This window comes from Felis catus, chromosome B4 (genome assembly GCF_018350175.1).
Source record: "Felis catus isolate Fca126 chromosome B4, F.catus_Fca126_mat1.0, whole genome shotgun sequence".
Classification (NCBI taxonomy): domain Eukaryota; kingdom Metazoa; phylum Chordata; class Mammalia; order Carnivora; family Felidae; genus Felis; species Felis catus.
In genome coordinates this window covers 86,574,952-86,599,619 of record NC_058374.1, presented here as the reverse complement: position 1 = coordinate 86,599,619, position 24,668 = coordinate 86,574,952, and the positions used below count along the sequence as shown (strand labels likewise).

Genomic DNA, 24,668 nt, shown 5'->3' with positions numbered 1-24,668 from the left:
AATAAGAAAAAGAAATGTAAAAAGTCCAATAAAAAAGGCAGAAGTAAAATTACATGTTTGTGGATGATATAATTTTGTATTTAGAAAGTCCTAAAGAAAACAAACACACACTTATTTAGAACTAATACATAAATTCATTTTTTAAACTTTATTTATTTATGCTGAGAGTGAGAGAGAGAGAGAGCGCGATCGAGCATGAGCAGGGGAGGAGCAGAGACAGAGGAAAAGAGAAAGAATCCCAAGCAGGCTGCATGGTGTTAGCACAGAAATCAATGTGAGGCTCTATCCCACAAACCGTGAGATTATGACCTGAGTTGAAATCAAGAGTCAGACGTTTAACCAACTGAGCCACTAAGGTACCCCATAAGCTCAGAGCCTGGAGGCTGCTTCAGATTCTGTGTCTCCCTCTCTCTCTCTCTTTCTCTCTCCTCCCCCACTCATGCTCTGTCTCTCTCTGTCTCTCAAAAATAAATAAACATTAAAAACAATAATATTATTGTGCTCCTCTACACTAAAAACCACACAAAGAAGAAATTAAGAAAACAATTTAGTGGCACTTAATAGAATGGAAAGACATTTGTTTATAACATAAAAGCTGAAATAAAAAGGCAAAAATTTGTGCCATGTTTGACCTGAGCTGGGAATGCTCACGTCAGAAAACTCAAATTTAGCACTGCTGTGCACATATCTACAAATGACTATAAAAGAGCTGCATGTATTGAGACTTTGGGTTTACAGACCCATTTTAGCTAGCAAAACGATTAGCAAATACAGACTTTGTAAATAATGAGTATCAATTGCATATTCTAAGGGCTCATGTGATAGCATAAATTGTGTACCAAAAATTCTTAATACATGATCAAACGCTATTTGAACTATGTAGAATTTGTAATCAAAGTGATTTGAATGCAAAATGCTTAAATGGGTGACTTACCTGTTTTTTACTGCTTCTTTCAGCAAAATCCCTCTTGGTCTCTCTAACATCTTACATTCTTCCCAAAATGGAACTTCTCAAAACTAAAATGCTTCGAAATCCTAAAAGAGGGTTCAAAAGAAAAGATTATCAGGCAATCCAGTTATTGGTAGAGAGACTTTTTTAACACATCTTTTAACAGTTATTCATTTTTGAGAGTGAGAGAGACAGAGCATGGGCAGGGGAGGGGCAGACAGAGTGGGAGGCACAGAACCAGAAGTAGGCTCCAGGCTCTGAGCTGTACCACATTTGGGCACCATTATTTTTAGAATACCCTTTTTTCTTTTGTTGATTTGTCTATTTTTTTTCTTTTACTTTTCAGATTCATAATATGGTAACTGCAAAATACATTTATCATTGAATACACACTGTTGAATATATCAACTCCTGTTATTTGTATTAACAAGAAAGTTAAAAAGTTAGGACAAGATTTAATTGCTATTTGCAAATTTTCCCACCTAAAGCTCACATGTAAAAAAAAAAAGTTCTATACTTTAAAAAATAAAATAAAATACTGTGGTTACCTTACTAAATAGTCCTTCATGAACATGAGATTGGGCGATATTTAATTGTAGACTAAAGTAATATCATGTGGTATAAGATGTCAGTGATTAATGTATGTGATCCTTAATGTCCATAGAAAATTGTTTAATTTGTTTTTAGTGAATACACACAGTCACACACACATGACACAAAAATGCATCTTCTTGAATCTAAATATTAACATGTTTTACATACATAATTGATGTGGGACAAATATAACCCTCAGATTGTCATTTACATTTATGAAAATGTGTGTGTGTGTGTGTGTGTGTGTGTGTGTGTGTGTGTGTTAAAGCAATAATTACTGGTTGACAATTTTGCTGTTTACATTTTAAGTAAAATTTTAAATATTCCAATCCAAGCTGTATGCAGCAAGTTTACATTCAATCTGATGATTTGGAACCATTTTTTTTAATGTGATGCAATTTGAAGGAAATTTAATAAAGCAAAATTTTCTTCCAAGTGTAGAATGTTAGAAAATTGCTCACAGTGCCCATAAAACATCTGGCAAGGCTGTTGAATAAATATCTGTTTTTTTTCAGGTAGTTCAATATATTTCTAAAACCAAAACAAAACAAATAAAGCAACAGCCACACCACAAAACAAGTCACTGATTCAATTACATCAAAATATTTACTAGCACACTAAAACGCTGCAATGAATCTAAGCCATGAATATTTAATATGGATTCTAAATTAAGTACTGACTTTTCACACTCATTTTTTCTGATATATTGTGAACTCTTACCCTATTTTCTCACCTCACTGGCGTACCTCTTCTTATCACGTGACTAATTAACATGTGATGAATACAATCTTTTTTTGTTGTTGTTAGATCCTGCTGTTATCTATAATTCCACATGGATTGAATGGTCCTAGCAACTGAAAATCGTGACTTTATACTCAAATATTTTCTTAAAAGGAATTATTTTTCATTTAAATTCTCATTTAAAAAGTTTGCCACATAAACCTTATTCTCATTACTGGAGTTTCATATTATAAGAACTGTGACTTACGAGACACTCCGAATGACACAAAAATCAAATATTGGTTTATTTTAACATTAAACATAAAAATTCCAGTAATAGTTAAAATACTATTCTCATAGCCACTGTTTGACACCCCTTCTAGCTAAAGGCAGACCTTCTCATTAATCCTGACTAGTGTTACAAGAGGTTTTTGTAGTCATTGCATTTGCATATTATTTTAATTACCCAAATCAGTTTCTGTGTGTGAACATCAGATTACCATAAGCTACAAATTTAAAATACAGTTACTTTCATTTGGTAGTTATATCTGTCTTAACAATTTAATTAAAATTTCATTTCAAAGCCATTCAGTTTTGAAATTTTTTAGAAAATATTTTTTTAATGTATGTGTATGCATAGTAGGCAAGAATCTTTTAAAATGGGGGCAAGGAATATACAGGACACTTGCACAGGCTATGTCTTGGTCACTGATGTATGTGTGTGCGACAAATGTGATATTCCAATAATAATTAAGGTAATGTAGAAAAGTACTGAACATATGTATAAGAAATAGCTTGTATTGCTTGAGAAATCTTGGTGAAGTTTCTGACTGCACAGACCTGGGGAACAGTGTAAGATGGTGTGATATTTGATGCATAACATCATTACCAAAATTTGGAAAATAGCAAGAATGTTCATTGGTTGCAGAAAGTTCTCCCATAGATATATATTCTTTGCAAAGCAAAAATCTCTGAAAAAGACGACTCCAAAACTAGTTTTATTTCAGAACAAAAACCAAATTTTTTCATGAGCAGACTATCTAAACCAACTTTCCACAAGTTTTAAGACAAGTTTCTTCATGATTACAACCTTAGTAAAAGGCTTATAAGGTGATAAATCAGACATGTAAATAATAATAGGCTTTAAAGGGATAGTTAGAGAAGGCAATAGGAGGCTTTTACTTCATATATAAAAACAAACATATTAAATATAAACAAAAAAGGAATATTACAGTGTACTGAATTTGGGATTCTAACTTTTCTATAAAAATGAATTCGTTTTTATGGATACTGAAAAGATAGAGCTTTGGTTCTTAAAATTCCAAATTTAAATAATTATTTTTAGTCAATTTAACTTGATTTTAATGTCCAAAATGTATTCTGATATTTGCAAATCAAAGCCACAATGAAATATTACCTCAGGGACACCTGGGTCACTCACTTGGTTAAGAGTCTGACTCTTGACTTCAGCTCAGGTCATGCATGATTCTCATGGTTTGTGAGATAGAGCCCCATGTCGAGCTCTACACTGACATTCCAGAGCCGGCTTGGAATTATCTCTTTCTCTGTCTCTCTCCTCTCTCTCTCCTTTCTCTCTCTCTCTCTCTCTCCCTCCCTCCCTCTCTCCCCTTCCACCACTTGTGCTCTGTCTCTCTCCAAATAAAAAAACATTTTTAAAAAAAATAAATATTACCTCATATCTGCTAGGATGGATATTATTTTAAAAAATAACAACTGTTACAGAGGATGTAGAGAAACTAAAACTATTAGTGGGAAAACAAGATGGTACAGCCAGGATGGAAAACAGTGTGGAAGTTCATCAAAAAATTTAAAAAAAAAAAAAGAACTATTATATGATCCAGCAACCCCACTTCTGGATGTACTCAAAGTAACTGAAATCAGGATGTTGAAGACATATCTGCACTCCCATGTTCACTGAAGCATTATCTGTAACTGGAGATAAGAAAGCAACCTAAATATCCATTGATGGATGAATAGAGAAAGCGAATATGGTGCATACAATGGAATATATTTCAGTCCTAGAAAAAGGGAAATCTTGTCATTTGCAACAACCTGGATGAACCTAGAGGACAGTATGCTCAGTGAAATAAGCCAGTCACAGAAGGGCAAATATTACATGATTTTACTTATATGAGGTATCTGAAATAATCAAACTCATAAATGCAGAGAGGAGAATGATGGTTTCCAGGGACTACATGAAAGAGGAAATGTGAAATTTATGCCTTTATACCAATAGGTATAAAGTTCCAGTTATGCAAGATGAATAAATTCTAGATATTCGCTGTAAAATGTATTGCTGAATTTAACGGTACTGTATGGCACACAGACAAATTTCAGGTTAAGTGTTCTCCCCACAATAAAAATACCATATCTGAAAAACATATTTACCTCAAAGTTCCCCAAAGTTTTTTTTTCCAGAAATATTTTGCTTACTTAATACATTAATGTAGTTTTCAAAGTTGTCACTCTTTTCAATGTCTTGGTGCATTTAAAACCTCAGAGTTACGTGAGAAGATTGACATGAGCTAAGACATCATAGAAATTTTATTGAACCTTGTAAATTTTATTAGGGAAGCACTTTTGGAGTAAAAGTTGCATCAGCACTTTCATTTCCATCCCCATTTTTAACATCTATAAAACTTAAGAACTCTACCTTGCTGTTCAGTGTCTCATGCTTGAAAGAAATCTCATGCCCTATCTTAACCTCTGGTTTTGTTTTACCTACAGTGGGAAGAAAAATGGTCACTTAATATGCCTTTGCATATAAATCACTTTATATATTCATTAAATAATGTGACATAGCATGCTTGGAAGAGTTTGTTTTCTATGCAATTGAGAAATCCATATTAAAAAGTTGACTGTCTTATATGTACAATATAGATTACCACTCACATTCCAATTACCTAAGGGTTCAGAATAGTTCCGTATTTCATTTTATATACATACAGTGTAGTTTGTAAGTCTGAGAAATCACATTCTGTACCGACAGGGTACATATACATGAATACAACTTAAAAAACTATACAAAGAGATGAAAATTCTCATAAAAGTTAAAAAAAAACTTGTAGTTAAAAAGTACAATATGGATAAATCATTTTTCTACTTAGAGCAATAAATGACATAAAAATATTTTTTTCCTGGTTCTAGGTGGACTGCCTTTGTTTGTGTCATGTTTATTGTTGTGTCTGTGTGCACCATTTTATGTCCAGGGATGCCTAATGCAAGGAAACCACGTTGCTCCCTCTGAATTTATGTAATTCCACTAAATGTTATTTTATTCAAAAGCTTTTTCTGACCATTCTAAATCCATCATTAGCCACCCACCATCACTGACTGTCACCTTAACAAGTCCAACTTTTTATTTAAGAGAGAGCAAGAATGTGAGTGGGGGAGGAGCAGACAGAGAGAGGGAGAGAGAGAGAACCCCAAGCAGGCTCCATGCTATCAGCACAGAGCCCAACATGCAGCTTGATCACAAGAACAATGAGATCATGACCTGAACCAAAATCAAGAGTCCAACGCTTTAACCGACTGGGCCACTCCAATGCCCCCCATGTCCAACTTTTTAAAAATTGTACCTATCATCAGCCTAAATGTGAAATATTTGTTAACTTAGAATTTGTTTCCTTCCAGTAAGTAGTAAATCCAAAGAAAGAAGAAACATTTCCTATTTTGTTCAGTGCTGTATTTGCAGGACGTAGAACAGAATACATGAGTGTACTGTTATATCACGTTCAAAGTTACTATTGTCAGAGAAAGACAAATACCATGATTTCACTCAAATGAGGAATTTAAGAAACAAAACAGATAAACATATGGGAGGGAGGAAAAAAAAAAGAAAGAGAGGAAAACAAACCATAAGTGACTCTTAAACATAGAAAACAAACTAAGAGTTGATGGAGCGAGGTGGGTAGGGGATGGGCTAGATGGGTGATGGATATTAAGGAGGACACTTACAATGTTGAGCACTGGGTGTTGTATGTAAGTGATGAATCACTGAATCCTACTCCTAAAAGCACTATTGCAGTGTAGGTCAACTAACTAGAATTTAAATAAAATTTTGAAAAGAAAAAAACCCCCAAAACCAAGGTCACTATCGAACAAAACATTTTAGGTCAGGCAAACCAGCGGAGACTATAAAGATGGATAAAGTGTAGCTCATACAATTCAATAGTGTACCTTGGGAACTATGGGAAAATCCCATACACAAATACTGATAACATAATTTAACCAGGGGTTTTAAGTACTTATCAATATATTTAAGAAGTATCAAGCATCATTGTGTGTAACCCTGTGATGAGCTCTGAACAATACTGACATGAGTCCTTCCCACTGTATATAGATTATAAGTGGAGATGTACAAAGTCTAAATAATAAATAAATAAATAAACAATGCAATCAAGGAAACAGATGGTTAAAAATATAGAAACGGGTGGTATTGAAATTAATATAGTAATAGTAGTTAGAGTTTTCTCTTTTTTATTATTTTAAAGAGAGAAAGTGGGGGCGAGTGGCACAGGGAAGGAGAGAGAATATCTGAAGCACACTCATAGTCAGTCCAGAGCTCATTGTGGGGCTTCATCCCATGGACCTTGGGATACTGACCTGAGCTGAAATCAAGAGTTGGACACCCAACTAACTGAGCCACCCAGGCACTACTGGAGTTGGCTCTTTTTATTATTATTTTTTAATTTTTTTTTCAACGTTTATTTATTTTTGGGACAGAGAGAGACAGAGCATGAATGGGGGAGGGGCAGAGAGAGAGGGAGACACAGAATCGGAAACAGGCTCCAGGCTCTGAGCCATCAGCCCAGAGCCTGACGCGGGGCTCGAACTCCCGGACCGCGAGATCGTGACCTGGCTGAAGTCAGACGCTTAACCGACTGCGCCACCCAGGCGGCCCTGGAGTTGGCTCTTTTTAAAGTACAATGACTAGAAATCAAAATGATGTGAAGGATACAGCTATGTTGGGGAAAGAGCATTATAGGTCAATGCAGTAGCATCTATGAAGGACCCAATATGAGAAATACATGGAATATTTAGAGTCTTTTATAAAGACATTTCAAATGACAGTATGAAACATAGAGGGAAGAGAAGATTTGAAAAGTATAGAGGTCAGCAGGTAACTGATTTGATGTTACATATATTTGGGAGTCCACAAAGAGTTTATAAAAAAAATATGAAGTCATATTTTTAAAAGTTCATGCTAACTTCCATATACAAATAGTATTGGAATGGGAAAGATGGATGTAGAGATAATTTACAAGGGGATTAGGACAGTCCAAGTGGTGGCCTGGCTTAGAATGGTGCCAGATGGTAAGAAGAGGGTATCTGTTGAGATACAATTCTCCCTGGACCTCTCCTATTGCTGCACACCTTGTATTGGCTTTTGTTCTGGATTTTCTTTTCAAATATATCTGTATAGCAGACAACTTGGGAAGATAGAAATAGTTTCCCTTAGGACACAGGGAAGATTTCATTGAAAGAGTACGAGAGAAGAACAGACTATACAGAGAGAGAAAAATCTAGACATCTTCAAAGAGTCCATCTCAAGTATTCAGTTGAGTACTGTTCAGTGCATGAACTATTAGAAGACAATGAAAGAACCTCATGAAAAAAACTGAAGGGAACAACGTCTGAAGCTCACAAAGAAATGAGAATATTACCAGGTTCCATAAGCCAGACTGGAAAACTTCATAACTCTATTAGGAGGAGAAATGACAATCATTTGAAACTGGCCAAAAAATAAAACAGATAGAATTTTTAGACAAGGACACTACAAAACACTTTGATCACTTCATTCCACATTTTCAAGAAGGTTGAATATATTTTGAATGTGTAAAGCCATGTGGAAAATATTTTAAAAATCTCATTTCTATAAAAGTGTTACATGTTATTTAAAAATGTGCTGTAAAAGACTGAGATATTAGACACTGCAGAATAAAAGATTAGTAGTGATATTGAAAACATAGCAAAAAAATGCTACCCAAAATAGTACAGAAGGAAACTTTTTAGAAAAAATTAAAAGAGCTTCAGTGTAGTAAGTGGTCAAATATTTGTGAATTGGAGTCCTGAGAAGGAGGAGGTAGTGAAAAAAATTTAAAGAAATGATAACCATTTTTTTTTTTTTAGAATTCAAGAAAACTATACACCTACCAAACCAAGAAGCTCATCAAACCAAAGCAAGGAGATCATGAAGAAAACTACACAGTATTGAACAGTACTTCCTATTTCTTCCTCTCCCCAGCCCCTGGCACCCACCATTCCACTTTGTGTTTCCATGAGTTTGAATATTTTAAATATCTCATGTAAGTGGAATCATGGATATTTAGCTTCTGTGACTGGTTTATTTTACTTAGCAAAATGTTCTTAAGGTTCACCCAGTTGTTGCAAATGACGAGGTTTCTTTATTAAAACCAAATAACATTCCATTGTATTTATAGACCACATTCTCTTTATTCATCCATCAACAGACGTACAGATTATTTCCACATCTTGGCTATTGTGATTAATACAATAATGAACATGGGAGTGCAGATATCTCTTCAAGATCCTGATTTCAATTATTTGGGTATACCCAGAAGTAGGATTGCTGCATCATACAATGGCTCTATTTTAAAATTTTTGAGAACCCTCCATATTGTTTTCCACGGTGGCAGCACCATTTTGCATTTCTACCAACAGTGCACAAGTGTTCTCTTTTCTCCACATCCTCACCAACACCTGCTGTCTCTGCCTCTCTCTGTTTTTAAATGGCCATCCTAACAGTTGTGAGGTAATATGTTACCATGATTTTGTTTTTCATTCCCCTGATGAATAGTGAAGTTAAGTATCTTTTCATACATATTTTGGCTATTAGCATGTTTTCTTTGAAAATGTCTATTCAAGTTCCTTTAGTCTATTTCATTTATCAAATACCATAAGAATCTGATTGTAGCACTATTAGAGCATTTATCATGTTAAATCACAAGAATTTAATGACATGGATCTTTTTTTCATCTAGGAGTTCCTCAAGATCAGATGCTGTATCATAGGCAACTTTGTATTTCCAGTGCCTTGTTCAATGCCTAACACAAAGCAATTCATTAATAAAAAAGTACAGAACTAATGAATAAAACTGATTATGAAAGTGATTTGCATATACCTAAGGGTAACCTGATATTATGTAGCAGCTTACCGATATATTATTTCCTGACTATTCAGTAATACCTTAATAACGACCAGTGAGAACTTCATTTGCTCTCTGGATGCACAAAATGATTACACACTACTTGGCATTTTTTTGTTACTGTGTTTAAAAATCTTTAGTTGATAGCATTATTTTAAATATTCAGAGAAGTTGCTTTTAGAATTAGTTTTATTTAACCAGTGGCAATAACTTTGCTGCCAGGTATCCTAAATTATGTGACAAGTTAATTTTAAACACAGATCTGTCAATCTTTCTAAATTAAGTTTAGGATCAAGGAGAGTGGGAAGGGTCAATCCAGTGGATTTGCTTTGAGGTAGAGGAACTGCCTGTGGGGAACTAATTAAAGAAAAGAAGAATTTCAACCTCATCTCCCCTCATCCTCCACCCCACTCCATGTTAGGCTTGGGGCATCCTGAAGTCTTTCATGGATAGTGTAATGAGCAGGGCTTTGAGACTTACACTCTGTTCTAGCAACTGCTGGTTGTGTGACCTTAAACAAAGTATTGAGACCTTCTGAACTTCAGTTACCACTTTTTAAAAGCAAATAACTTCCCATAGTTTTTTTGTTTTGTTTTGTTTTGTTTTGTTTTGTTTTGTTTTGAGAAATGAAGTAAATAGAGCATATAACATACACTGTATAAAATGGCACTCAAAAAATAGAAATGTAGTTTCTTAATTTTGTTTGACTTCCTTTAAGAGTACAAGTTAAATATTCCTAAAAGAGATAAGATAAATTATGGATAAAAGATTAAAACTTTAAAAAATCTATGGGTGCCTGGGTGTCTCAGTTGGTGAAGCATCCAACTTCGGATCAGTTCATGATCTCTAAGGTTGGTGAGTTTGAGCCCCTCACTCTCTGCTGTCAGCACAGAGCTCACTTGGGCTCCTCTGTCTCTCTCTCTCTCTCTCTCTCTCTCTCTCTCTCTCTCTGCCCTTCCCTTGCTCAAGTGTGCTCGCTCTTGCTCGCTTGCTCTCTCAGAAATAAACACTTAAAAAAAACCCAAAAATCAATTTTCAAAAATAAACACTTAAAAAACCTAAAAATCTATATCTAAAATATTAATATAAAAGGCAAATGATCCAAATCTACCACAGAGAGTTAAAGAAAGCCTTTGGTTTAAATTAAAAGTAACTCAAAAATAATTTTGTTTCCAGAAATCCAAAGTAGTACATCTTGAGAGTCATTTCATCAAGCATTCCTCCAAAAGATTAAAACAGGACGTTTCTCTGAGAACAGTTCAGATGCTCTAATAAAAAAAAAAAAAATCTTAAAAGTCAGAAAACTCAATTCTCACCTTTTGTTCCCACTGAAAATCTGTATGTTTGAATGAAACAATTTCCTATTTTTACCATCTTTAGGAAGAGTGGAACAAGAATCAAAAGCAAAAAGTAACAGCTCATCTTTCCTTCAAAGAAAGCTTTAGCAATTTACCACACAGCCATTAAGTAGCTGTCTGAATATGTCCCAGATTACATGTATATAAGTGTACCTATCTACATGTACATATGAATGAACATGTGTGCATGCATATATGTATATAAATATATATTATAAAACCTATTTCATAGACAATATCTTATTTATTTACTCATTTTAACTTTAGAACCTAATAGAGTGAGCTGGGCATGTAAAGTTGTATCAATATGTTTAAAATGGTTTTCATAGTAGATACAGAAAGTTGATAAACTGTCATTTTGGACTTAGCTGGGGAATTCTGACCCTAACAATTTCCAGCCAAAATTAAAAGCCTAGATTTTCTTTAATGCACACAACTGAGATAATTGTTTAAGAATGAGTTTTCTTAGTCGATGCTAATTGAATTCCTATCAAGTAATAATATTTGAAAAGCATGCAAATGATTACTATATCTCAACACATTTTCCGATAATTTTAATGTGTGGAAATTGGTTGGTAATCAGTCTGATAGAGCTTTCAACTTAAGGTTGGTGGTATAGGCTGTCCTGATTAGTATTCTGCTATTCTTGTTGTTTAAAAATAGTTTATGCTCAAACATTCATTTCTGAATGAGGACTATGACAATTTAATTAAAGTTTAAACTCTAATAGCTGTTGAAGATCATACATAATCCAATTACTTTTTATTCAATTAATTTAATAGCAAACCACTTTGCGATAATTACTGCTAATCCCCTGATTTTTTTCTTCTCAGCTGTTTATCAATGGCCTGTGAGATATCTTAGAGGAAATCATATTGGGACATAATTATCAGCAGTCCCAGCTGGAATTAATGACTAAATAATATTTAATTACCATGAATCTCTATCTCTATAATAGTTAGAAATAGAAATAGTAGTAATGTAAACAGACTTGCATTTAGTCGAATTTTATTTTTTTCTTTTTAATTTTTTTTCATATTTTCAAGAATTTCCTTTATTTCTTTAGACATATAAAAGTTACTTTATATTCCCTGATAATTCTAGTACCTGAAATATCAATGGACTCTGTTGTTTATGCTGGCTGTCATGGTGGATGCTTTCTATGTGGTGTCCGTGAAAAAAAAAAATTTTAACTTGGAGTTGCTCATTTTCCTTAGAACTTGACCTGTATGAAATCCTTGAGACCAGGTGAAGGTACATTCCTTCAGAGCAATGATTCTCAATCAGGGACAATGTTTCTGCCACGACTACCCCTCGGGACATTTGGCAATATCTTGAGGCATTTTAGTGGTCATAAGTGAGTGGGTGGATAGAAGCCAGGGATGTTGCTTGACATCACATATGCATAGGACAGCTCCTGCCTTCCCCAAGACTCCCCAGTGTCATTACTGCTTTGCAGAGGATGTGTTTGCTTCTGCCAGCTGACGGAGACCTTCTAATTTTAAAGATCTGGGATTGTTTGATTTAACACCACCAATAGCCCAACTTCAAAACCGGTGAAAATGGTATTAAAATAGCATGTCGGGATGAGGTGAGGTCACAGCACCTAACATTTCATATACGAATAGACAAATTGGGCAAGAATAGCCAAGGAAAAAGCTCTCCCTACTTACAACATAATTTGAAATTTTATGTATATGAAAAAGATAGAGTCTTACTTCAGTTTCCCTTTGTTTTATTTTTAATGAAATTCAGAACAGTTTCCCAGGTCTAAAAATAATGTATATTAATTTTGAAAATTATATCATGTACTACTAATCACTATTAAATGTTCATTCATTTTTTCCAATCTCTATGTACATGTTTATTATGATTTAAAAGAATTAAGGTCATGTATTATTCACAATTCTATCTTGCTTTTTGCCCTTTGTCAAAAACATTGATGCCATTGAGTATGCCTCCACAATATTATTTTAAAGCTGCATAAAACTTAATTTTACAGGTGATGATATTACCAATCTTCTACTTTTGCATATTAGGCTGTTTCAAAATGTTTTTACTCTTAAAAAAATCACTATTCCTCTGCATATGTTTTATGTGCACTGTTATTTTTTTTCCTTGAGGCAGGACTACTGTATCAAAGATTGTATTTTAATAATTTTAACACATATTTAAAATTACCCTTTGGAAATGTACCAATGTATACTCCCATAACATTGTATGAAAGGCCAGAGCTGTAAATACTAGTCATTAATTTTATGTCTAACAGTAATTTCTGTTACTATATTCCATGACATTAGCATTAACACAATTACTATATTTGCTATATCCCGAGTGCCTGTGTAATTGTATAACAGAAACAACCAAATCACATCTTTGTATTACATTATTTTGGGAAACATTTTTCCATAAATCTTAGACTAAGTTATGCTATCATGAAAAAAACATTGAGCTCCAAACCTGATGGCTTATGCAATAATATTTACTTCTGCTAAGTCTATTCAATATCTACTTCACCCAGAGCTTGGCTAGAGGGAGGCCCAAATTTGGAATATTGTCAGGCTTATAACTGAAAAAAAGAGAGACATAATGATACCATGCAAAGACTCTAAAGGCTACTTGACATTTTCACATGACACTTGTCCACACATTCACACCCAAAGTTAGTAATTTGTCTAAGCCTCACATCTATGAACCTGTAAATATAAATCTCCCATAGGGAAGGTTCAAATAGAATAAACAGTAAATATTTTGACAATACCATAATCTAGTACATGTAGTTCATAGAATCTGAAGAAAACTTTCTCTACTATTATTTACTTCAGTGCCCAACTCATTTAGATAAATGGAATTTTGATCCAATGGTTGACAGCTTATCAAACAGATAAACTGAATGGAATTAGTAATTAAGAGAGCCCTGCTGAAGTTTCTTCTGTGATATGTATCTAAATTGGGAATTTTCACAAAAATATATTGCAGTTATATTTCATTGGAAAATAAATGAGAGTCATATTAACAATATTTTTATATGGAATTCCTGCTTTGATTAAATAAATTAGTTTTTTTAAAGTAATAAACCAAATAGAGACCCACATATTTGTTAACACACACATATACATACACATACCATAGATATATGTATACATATAATTATGTGATATATACACAAAATTTCCTAGTTCTAATATATCTGACTTCTTAAGTAATATAAATCTCATTTGAGCCAATGACCCTTTTAGTCCTCCTAAGTAGTAAGTGAATGTGAGAAGTATTTCACTACTGAGAAAAGAACACTAGAAGAGGAAGAAAGTAAGAATGTTGCCCTACTTCTGATGGGAAGAGATAAGGCTGTTAAAAAATGAATTGCAAGATGATTAAGACCTCTAAGTTAGGTCTAAGGTGGTTGTTCATCACATTCTACTTAAAGAATGTTCTGATACCAAACATACTTTTTCAGCACTCCCCAAACAGAAGCCTTGAAGGAAACTCTACTCAGCTGAATCAGGATCCATGAAGAATGTTACCTCTTTTCAACTATTACTAGCTTAGGCAAACATAAGAAAGTTAGTACTCAACACCCAGATATAGTACTAATTTTCCCTCACATGAGCCTCTGAACTATACATTTCCACACAGTGATCATGTTCCTGACAAGCAAAGTCTATGTCTAGTTGTGCCAACAATTTCTAACGCAATATAGACAACCTAAAAGAAAGAAACTGGCAACTGAAGACTGAGAAGCTGCGTATCATGTAGAATAAAGAAGTGGTGATCACAACATAGCATATAGAGAAGTTGAATCATTATGTCCTACACCTGAAACTAATGTAACATTGTGTGTCAACTGTACTCACATAAAGGTTAAAAAAAAGTGTACAATCTGGATATGACAGCAATCTAGCCAGTGTATGTTATCCTACTAAAGAAATAACTTGGGCTGGGCTACTTAGATATTGTGCTATAGTTATCTTTCCTTGATTTCTAGGAAGATAAATACAAATTTTAGACAAGAATATGTGAATTCCTTTGATGTACAACCAAAGACTTAGACTAGCTGGTCAGTGGCAGGTTTAGGCTAACTGGTTGACCAATGATATAGCTCAGATTCTATCTCGACAGTCACTGTTTTATTATGTCATTGAATCCCAACATCTCTAATTCTTCCTTAGACTAACAGCTTACTAGCTTTAGAATTTTTGATTGTGCACATTTTGATAATCTTAGAAAATGTAGAAACTTAGGGGGAAGGTTAATGTACTTATTACCATTTTTTAATAGAAAATTTTAATCTATGTGAATGTTACCACTATGGATGAGTAAACAGCCCCTCATCTACATCATTATTTGTGAAACCAACACTTGCTTGAAATTCACACTAGGAGTAACAGAAACATTTACCTGAAATTTTATCATTTATAATTTTTCTTGATTTTTAATTATATGTTATTTATGGAAATACACATACACCACTAACCTTAATCACCCTCTGCCTCTTAATATAAGTAGCAACTACATCATCCTTCTTCCTAACTGGCCTCAAAAATCCATTTTTTCTTAGAAGAATCAATATAAAATGATACCTTTTACAGATCATTTTCTATTTTAGTTAAGCTATGCATCTATCACTGATCATACTATTATTTATCTTTTACATATTGTTTCTAAAAACTCATATTTGGGCACGGAAGATGTCTTAGTCTCTTCAGGCTGCTCTAACAGAACAACACAGACTGAGTGGCTTATAAACAACAGAAATTTATTTTCACATTTCTTGAAGTTAGAAGTTACTATGACGGTGCTAAGATGGTCCAGTGAGTATGCTCTTCTGGTTTGCAGACTTCTAGCTGTATCCTAAAAAGCCTATTCATGAAGGCTTGCCCTCATGATCTAATCACCTCACAAAGGCCACACCTTCTAATACCATTACGTTGGATATTAGAATTTCAGTATATGAATTTGAAACACATTCAGACCAGAGCAGTGGGTATGTATAGTCATTATATAAGATCAAAATGTAGGTCTTTGGGGACACCTGGGTGGCTCAGTCAGTTAAGAATCCAACTTTAGCTCAGGTCATGATCTCACGGTTCGTGGGTTTGAGCCCCATGTCCGGCTCTATGCTGACAGCTCACAGCCTGGAGCCTGCTTCAGGTTCTGTGTCTCCATGTCTCTCTGCCTCTCCAGTTTGCACTCCCTCTGTCTCTCTCTCAAAAAATAAACATTTAAAAAAATGTAGGTGTTTTGTTGTTGTTGCTGTTGTTTACTTTGTAAACACTAGTTATGAGCACTTTAAGAGCATTATGTTATTTAATCCCCAGAACAAACATTTGAATCAAGTGTTTCTATCATCCTCATTTTTCATATAAGGAAATAAAATTTCAAATAAGTTAAATAACTTGCAGCAGAACTGAGAGATACTACTACTAGATAAGTCTGATGCCAGAAAGTGCTCTTCATGACTAGACAAGGTCACTTTTTGTGCATTTTAGGAGATTTTTATACTCAATCCATTTTTTTCCATCCTCAGTGTGTCCCAAAGACCTGAATCCACACACATTCAGAAATTATTATTTAAACATATTACTTTCCAGGACCAATTATACACATTATATGGTCTGAACATAGCACAATTCTGTCAAATATTAATATTTATCAAGTTATTTGCAGAGGTGCATGCACATTTATCTAGAGTGAAGGACGAATGGGAAAAAAGCTACTCTAGACTCATTCTAAACAATTTAAGAATAGAGATAGAAGTGCCATTTTCAGATGTACCATCTCATTTTCATGTTTCAAATACACACTAATACCATTTTTGATAGTGCAAGTGGAAAGTAAAATTGCATCATGCAAATGGAAAGTGTAGACTTTTTAAAGCAAAATTATATGAATTTTTAATCCATGATATTCACTATCAGCTATGTGCTATAGGGCACCTCATTCAATCTTCTGAAGCTTCAATTTCTTAATAGAATGATAATTAAAAAACCTACATTCAAAGATTATACTAAGGATTAAAGAAAAAGATTATATTAAGGATTTAAAAATATATATATAGATACCCATACATAGTAAGAAATCAGCATTATTTTTTGCCCATTTTTAAAAATCTAATGGAAAACAGTGTGATTTTCCTATCGAAATTTGTCTTCATGCAGAAAAAGTATGACCAGATACTTAATGTTAATTTGCCTTTTATTTGAGTCTAACTGCCCCTTACTTTTCCAAAACATTAAGAAAGTTAATTCAACCTCTGGGAAAGGCAATTGCTTAGAAATGACCATTTCCCCTTGAATGGTCAAGAAAGGATCCCAAGAAAGGATCCCAAGAAAGGATCCCAAGAAAGGATCCCAAGAAAGGATCATAGATTTTTGGATTTTAATGGCTTCCAACAATATTTAAGACACTTCAAAGTAACTTTAAAGTTAGTGGTAATTAACACAATTTACAAACTTATTTCATGTTTATCTGCCCCAAACGATTTTATTAAAGCAATTCTTACATATTTTTTCATACACTATTTCATCTCAAAAAAAAAAAAAAAATCCTTGAGCAAATACTTTACCTTATGGTTATCAAGCCTTACTTTAAACTTCAAACAATTAGTTGACATTTCAGAATTGACTGAGAAAGAGTGGTGATGGGCATTCTGAAAAGAAAAGAAAGAAAAGAAAAGAAAGAAAAGAAAAGAAAAGAAAAGAAAAGAAAAGAAAAGAAAAGAAAAGAAAAGAAAAGAAAAGAAAAAGAACAACAACAAAACGCTAGTCTCAGAGACTAAAATACAACAAACCTAACAATTAAACAGTGATCACACCAGGGAAATGAGGTGGCAAAGTGTCAATGACATATATTACTTTTGCCTACATGCACTGCCACCTCCTCAGTGAGAATCAATTGTATTTGTCCCAATGATTTCAGACTTCATAAAATGACTTAATTTGCCCAATGAAATAAGAATCGAAGTAACGTGTATCTTGAGCAGGAGATTTAAAAGCTAGCTCATGTTTCGCATTTTAGGTTTCCTCTGCAATGACCATCAACAAAATTCCAGAAGGAAGCTATTCATTTGTGCTGGGTTCTGCAGAGAAGAAGATATGGAACAGACCATAAGCCAGTCAATGACAGACATATAATAGGAAATAAACATTTGTTGCTCTAGTTCTTTACTATATAAAGGTTGGTGTTCAAACATAGAGCAATCTAAACTATTCCTACTAACACAAAGATGTGATAGAAATTAGAATAAAACATGAAATGAGTATAAAATATGAAATATGAAATAATTTTAAAGAACTGAAATTTAGATACCATTAAGTATTTACTAGAGATCCATTAAAGTAGATCAAATTGTATAATAGACAGGCTTGAGAGTATCTCTCTAAAGCAAGCAAGCAAGTGATATTTTTGGGTTGTAAATTTTTATTATAAGTATTTATAAAGTACTTAAGGCTAGGTGAAATCTATTATCTTAGGTTGTATAAATACCACCCTTATAATTTTGCATTACTCAATTATTGAACAATTTACTATGGGATAATTCAATGATTGGTTCATCAACATTTGATATGAATTACCAAAATTGGAAATAAGTCAAGGCTAGATGTATTGCAGATAAAATGTATATATTTTAGTGATTTCCCCCTAATATCTGGAGCTTTATAAACAAAATATATAGCTGGGTATGAGTCCTACAGAACTAGGAACTGGTTATCACTTGCATAATACGGTGAAATATATCTCATTATATACCTCAATTTCCTTATCAAAACCAATCTATCCAGTAGAATTTGTTAGTATATGTAAGCTTTTGATATTGTGCTAAGTTTTGGGTAATCAATAATAAATAAATCTAACTCTTGTGTTAACCTCACAGGACTTAGAATATAAAAGCAAGAGACAAAAAAAATAAGTAAATGCATAAATATATAATTAAAATTGCATTCTGAGGAGATGATTTTTAGGTCAGAACCTGAAGGGTGAGGAGCATGGAAAGAAAAGTGTGGAATATCCTCTTAGAAGGAAAAATAACATCTGAGAAAGACCTCAGGAGGTAACGAACTTGCGATGTTCTAGAAAAAAAAAATGCAATGGCCATTAAGAGGTACCTAAGCAGAAGGAAATGTTATCTTTGGATTTTTTTAAAACTACTTGGAGTAATATATCAAAGAATTTGATGGGCAGAAAGGGTATGCTGGCCAGTCTTTATCACATTATAAGATACAAACACCCACAACTTCAGTGGCAAACAGTAAGCATTTATTACTCACTAATGGATCTCTGTCAGCAGGACAGCTGGAGCAGTTCTGAGTCTTCCTGCCTACTGAGTTAAGATCTACACATCTCATACTCTTGGGGTGTATGTATGGGAACATCAGGTATATGGGGCATGCATTTCCCATGGTGGGCCCAGAAGTTCCCACAGAGGTAATCAGAAACAACTGATTCTACTTAAGGCATAGGCTTGCAACCTGCACCAGCTCATTTCATACTATATCCCATTAGCCGAGGAACATCACATGGACAAGGCCAACATCCATGGTGTAGGAAAGTACACTCGATCCACAGAAGAGGGGTAGGAAATGAGGGAGTCCAAATGCTGGGCTTATCTAGGTAAAGCTACGTTTTGTTGCTTATAATATTTACCAAAAAAAAAAATTCAAATTCTGCAAAAGAGCAAAAATGAACAGTAATAAATCTACCGTAATAATTCAAGTTAGAGGTGTTATGGTAAAAAATGGGCATATTTGAAAGCAATGTTACCTAATATTTAATAATTTACTATATCCAGGCAATATTTATGTACTTTAATTTTACTAATTCATCTGACTCTCAAAACTACCTATGATTAGATTTGAAAATTGAGATTTAGAGAGGCTAGGTGGTTTTTCCAATATTATAGCTTATAAGCAGAAGAGCTAAATTTTAAAGTCAGGCAGCCTCTGTAGAACTCAAAGTTGTAACAACTAGTTAGGGATATTGGAAACATTAAATAAGTGAAGTATATAAAGTGGTTAATTGAGTGCATACCACAGAGTAAATACTAAATAAATGTTATCATTATTAATATTTAAGAAAGGAAAGTGATGATTTGAAAATCATAATCCCTGACCTCAGTGAATTTTCAAATTTAAATGAGGCAAGGGGGTAATATATGGAGCATATTTAAAACATAAATTAAAAAAGAAAAGACATCTAATCTTGGTCATACAGGTATTATTAACTCTATGTGAGGAATACAAACTTGAGGTCTGAAAAGCTGACGAAATGGGCTTAGGATCACAGTTTATAAGTGCAGACCTTTGATTTAACTTTAGTATAAGCAGAATTGAAGTCCAGGGTTCTTTCTACAGCTTTATGCTATATATCTATTACAAGCAGATAGTCACAAAAGAAGACAGAACACACACACACACACACACACACACACACACACACACACACACACACAAATGCAGATCCACAAAACTTATTTACCCGTATCTGCTCAGGAATGTGCTCAATAAATATTACTTAAATAGATGAGTTAAGGAATGAATAAAACCTTAGGCTTTAATTTTGCAGGTATAAGATCAGTTGACTTATGTGTAGGTTATACATTTATTTATTCTTTGGGTGGAAAAATGTAGTAAACACAGGCAGAAAGCAGAATGGTCTATCTGAAAGTGAGCAGCTTTGATGTCTCAAATGGTCTGAAGAAGGTGTTTTCCTGCTTCCAACTCCAGTAAGGATTTTTACTCTTTTGAATTGCCATATAGACTACAGATCGATTCTTACATTGTATATATTCCTCTGATGTCAGAGCATACACTAGAGATCATTCTGCCCAAATTTATCTCTTATAGATAATAATCAACTGAGAAAGTTTTGATGCCATTGTATGCACGGGTAGGTGTAAGAAAGAGTGCAAATGGAAGGTATAATTGCTAGAAATGATGATGCCCTATTTAGAAAGTTATAGCATGTTATTAAAATAAATTTATACTAAGGTGAGTTAAAATATAAGTTGTGTTCATGCTAGAAAACAACACTGGAGTATTATTTTCACACTTGTTTGATCCTTTTAAGTTGGCATTTGGTCAATCATGGATGAAAAAGGATATGGATACCTTGAAAAATATCATCTAGAGTAAGGACACACTGTTGGCATTACATTTAGGGATAAGTATCAACTTAGTAACATCTTAAATTTGGATAATTTCATGGGTCCAGGAAGATATCCTGGATTTGTGGTGTCTCAAGCTAATATGATTTTGACTCTTCTTTGAGAAAAATAAAGACACAACAATAAGACAACAAAAAGAAATAAAAGGTAGACAAATTGGCAAGGAAGAAATAAAACTTAAACTATTTGTATATGACATGATACTAGAAAACCCAAAGGACTCCACCAAAAAAAACTGCTGAAACTAATACACAAATTCAGTAAAGTTTCAGGATATGAAATCAAGATCAACCTGTTGCATTTCTATACACCAAAAATGAAGCAGCAGAAAGAGGAATCAAGGAATCAATCCTATTTATAATTGCACCAAAAACCATAAGATACCTAGGAATAAACCTAACCAAATAGGTGAAAGATCCGTACTTTGAAAACTGTACAACACTGATGAAATGAATTGGAGACGACACAAACAAAAGGAAAGACATTCCATGCTCATGGATTGGAAGAACAAATATTGTTGAAATGTCTATATTACTCAAAGCAATCTACACATTTAATGCAGTTCCTATCAAAATACCAAAAAGTATTTTTCACAGAGCTAGAACAAACAATCCTAAAATTTGTATGGAACCACAAAAAAACCTCGAAGAGCCGAGGCAATCCTGAAAAGGAAAAGCAAAGCTGGAGTCATCACAGTGCTGAACTTCAAGTTATATTACAAAGTTGTACTGATTGAGACAGTATGGTGCTGGCACAAAAACAGACACATAGATCAATGGAACAGAACAGAAACCCAGAAATAGACCCACAACTATAAGGTCAACTAACCTTCAACAAAGAAGGAAAGAATATCCAATGGAAAAAAAAAAACAGTCTCTTCAACAAATGGTGTTGGGAAAATTGGACAGCAATGTGCAAAAGAATGAAACTGAACCACTTTCTTATACCATACACAAAAATAAATTCAAAATAGATGAAAGATCTAAATGTAACATAAGAAACCATCAAAATTCTAGAGAACACAGGAAGCAACCTCTTTAAACTCAGCCATAGCAACTTCTTTTTTTTTTTAGTTTTATTTATTTACTTTGAGAGTGACAGAGACAGAAAGAGACAGAGCAAGGGAGGGGCAGAGAGGCAGAGAGAGAGAGAGAGATGGAGAACCTCAAGCAGGCTCCACATTGTCTGCACAGAGACCAACATGAGGCTTTAACTCACGAAACTGTGAGATCATGACTGCAGCCAAAATCAAGAGTTGGGTGCTCAACCAACTAAGCCATCCAGGCACCCCAATTGCAACTTCTTACTAGATACATCACTGGAGGCAAGGGGAACAAAAACAAAAATGAACCATTGGGACTTCATCAAGATAAAAAGCTTCTGCACAGCAAAAGATACAATCAACAAAACAAAAAGGTAACATATGGAATGGGAGAAGATATTTGCAAATGATATATTCAATGAGGGGTTAATATCAAAAATATATAAAGAACTCACACAACTCAACACTCAAAAAACGAATAATTCAGTTAAGAAATAGCCAGAAGACACAAATAGACATTTCTCCAAAGAAGATAACCAGATGGCCGAGAGATGAAAAGATGTTCAACATCACTGATATTCAGGGAAATGTAAATCAAAACTACAATGAGATATCACATCATACTAGTCAGAATGGCTAAAATCAACAACATGAGAAACAACAAGTGCTGACAAGCATGTGGAGAAAATGAAACCTTCTTGCACTATTGGTGGGAATGCAAACTGGTGCAGCCACTCTGGAAAACAGTATGGGGGTTACTCAAAAAGTTAAAAATAGAACTACCCTACAATCCAGCAATTTCACTATTAGGTATTTACCTAAAGAATACAAAAACACTAATTCAAAGGGATACATGCACGCTGATGTTTATAGCAACATTATCTCCAACAACCAAATGATGGAAACAGCCAAAGAGTCCATCAACTGATGAATGGACACAGATGTGGTATATATATATACAATGGAATGTTACTCGGCTATAAAAGGAATGGAATCTTGCCATTTGCAATGATGTGGATGGAGCTAGAAAGTATTTTGCTAAGCAAAATAAGTCAGCCAGAGAAAGACAAATATCGTATGGAACTTAACAAAACAAGCAAAGGAAAAAGGAGAGAGAGAGAAACACACCAAGAGATAGACTCTTCACTGTAAAGAGCAAACTGATGGTTACCAGAGGGAAGTGAGTAGGGGGATGGATTAAATAAGTGATGGGGATTAAGAAGTACACTTGTTGTGATGATGTAAGTGAAACTAATATTATACTGTGTGTCATATAACTGGAATTTATATTTTTTATTTCTTTTTTTCACATTTATTTATTTTGAGAGAGAGAGAGAGAGAGAGAGAGAGAGAGAGAGAGAGAGAGAACACACAAGTGCAAGCAAACAGGGGACGGACAGAGAGAAAGAGGGAGAGAATCCCAAGCAGGCTCAGCGCTATCACCACAGATAGGCTCGATCTCACAAACCATGAGATCATGACCTGAGCCAAAACCAAGGGTCAGACACTTAACCAAATGAGGCACCCACACATCCCTAACTGGAATGTGAATGAATGAATGAATGAATGAATAAAAGAATACTATGAAAAAAGAAAAACAAAATCATGAATATAATGGCATTTACATTATATAGAATTAGAAAGTCAATTAGAAAATTATAAGTATGCTACCTTTTTTACAAACATAAGTTTCATAAATATGTATGAGTACATGGACAATGCAAGCATCCTTTCCAGGGCCACATAAAGTGTCCTGCCAAGGATGGCCTGAATTTAAGCTTTATTTGCTCATGGTAAATGCACCCCTCTCAATAAAAGATATCCATCAACAATGTCCAAACACATTCTTCTGTTCTTGGGATCAGATGAGAGGTTGGAATAGATACAGAACATGAGTTCTATAAATCTGACCAATATTCCTGAGGTTGAGAAGAGTTTTCATGTAGATATGCAGTGCTGACTAAAGAAAGAGTTAAGGAAGATGTGATATAAGCCTTGCCCTGAATATATTTTTATCCAACCATGTGTGCTTTAACAAACAAAGGGCATGGCATTTGGGTTGTTTGTGGAGCTACATTCCTGGCACTAGTACAAGATTCCTTCTTTCAAAACACTGCGTTTTTGCAGACGTTATTGATTTGCTTATTGTTGTTGATAAGCAAGACAGCTCAGGAATTCAGAGTCATGTAGGGTCATTTGCATTTGAGAATTAGTCAAGATGTAATTGTTTTTACTTCTGATATCACATTATTAAATATTGTTCTTCATATTTAGTGTCTTCCCCCTCCACTCCTCTACACCCTTGAGGTCTCAGGAGGATAAATGTATATTTGACATTGATTTTGATCAAATGGCTTTTGCCCTGGGTAGTATTAGATGGCTAGGTCAGTGCAGCAATTATACAACAGTATTCCCCAAGAGGACCTTTCATCTACTTGTAATATAAAATCAATAATGTCTAAACAAGGTCTGAGATGGCATTTTAATGTTTTCCAGAGAACATTTAGACATCTGAGCTGTCTCAGAAGTGGTTTCAAGGTCCATTTCAAAACGTGGAAACAAAAATGTTCTCTATGTCTTATCTGTACCCTGAAAACATACCTTTCTAAGTAGTTAAGAAACAAATTTACCTAAATGTAGTGTTATAGTCTGTA

At 34.0% G+C, this 24,668-nt stretch overlaps 1 long non-coding RNA gene across 1 annotated transcript in view; it reads right to left on the bottom strand.

Moving 5' to 3' along the window:
• Positions 1 to 375: 375 nt before the first annotated feature.
• The window catches only part of LOC123386623, a 214,133-nt gene continuing 189,840 nt past the window's right edge, over positions 376 to 24,668 (bottom strand). Inside the window, exon 3 of the long non-coding RNA XR_006600818.1 lies at positions 376 to 1,035. This is a non-coding gene — a long non-coding RNA (uncharacterized LOC123386623). The remainder of the gene's footprint in view (positions 1,036 to 24,668) is intronic.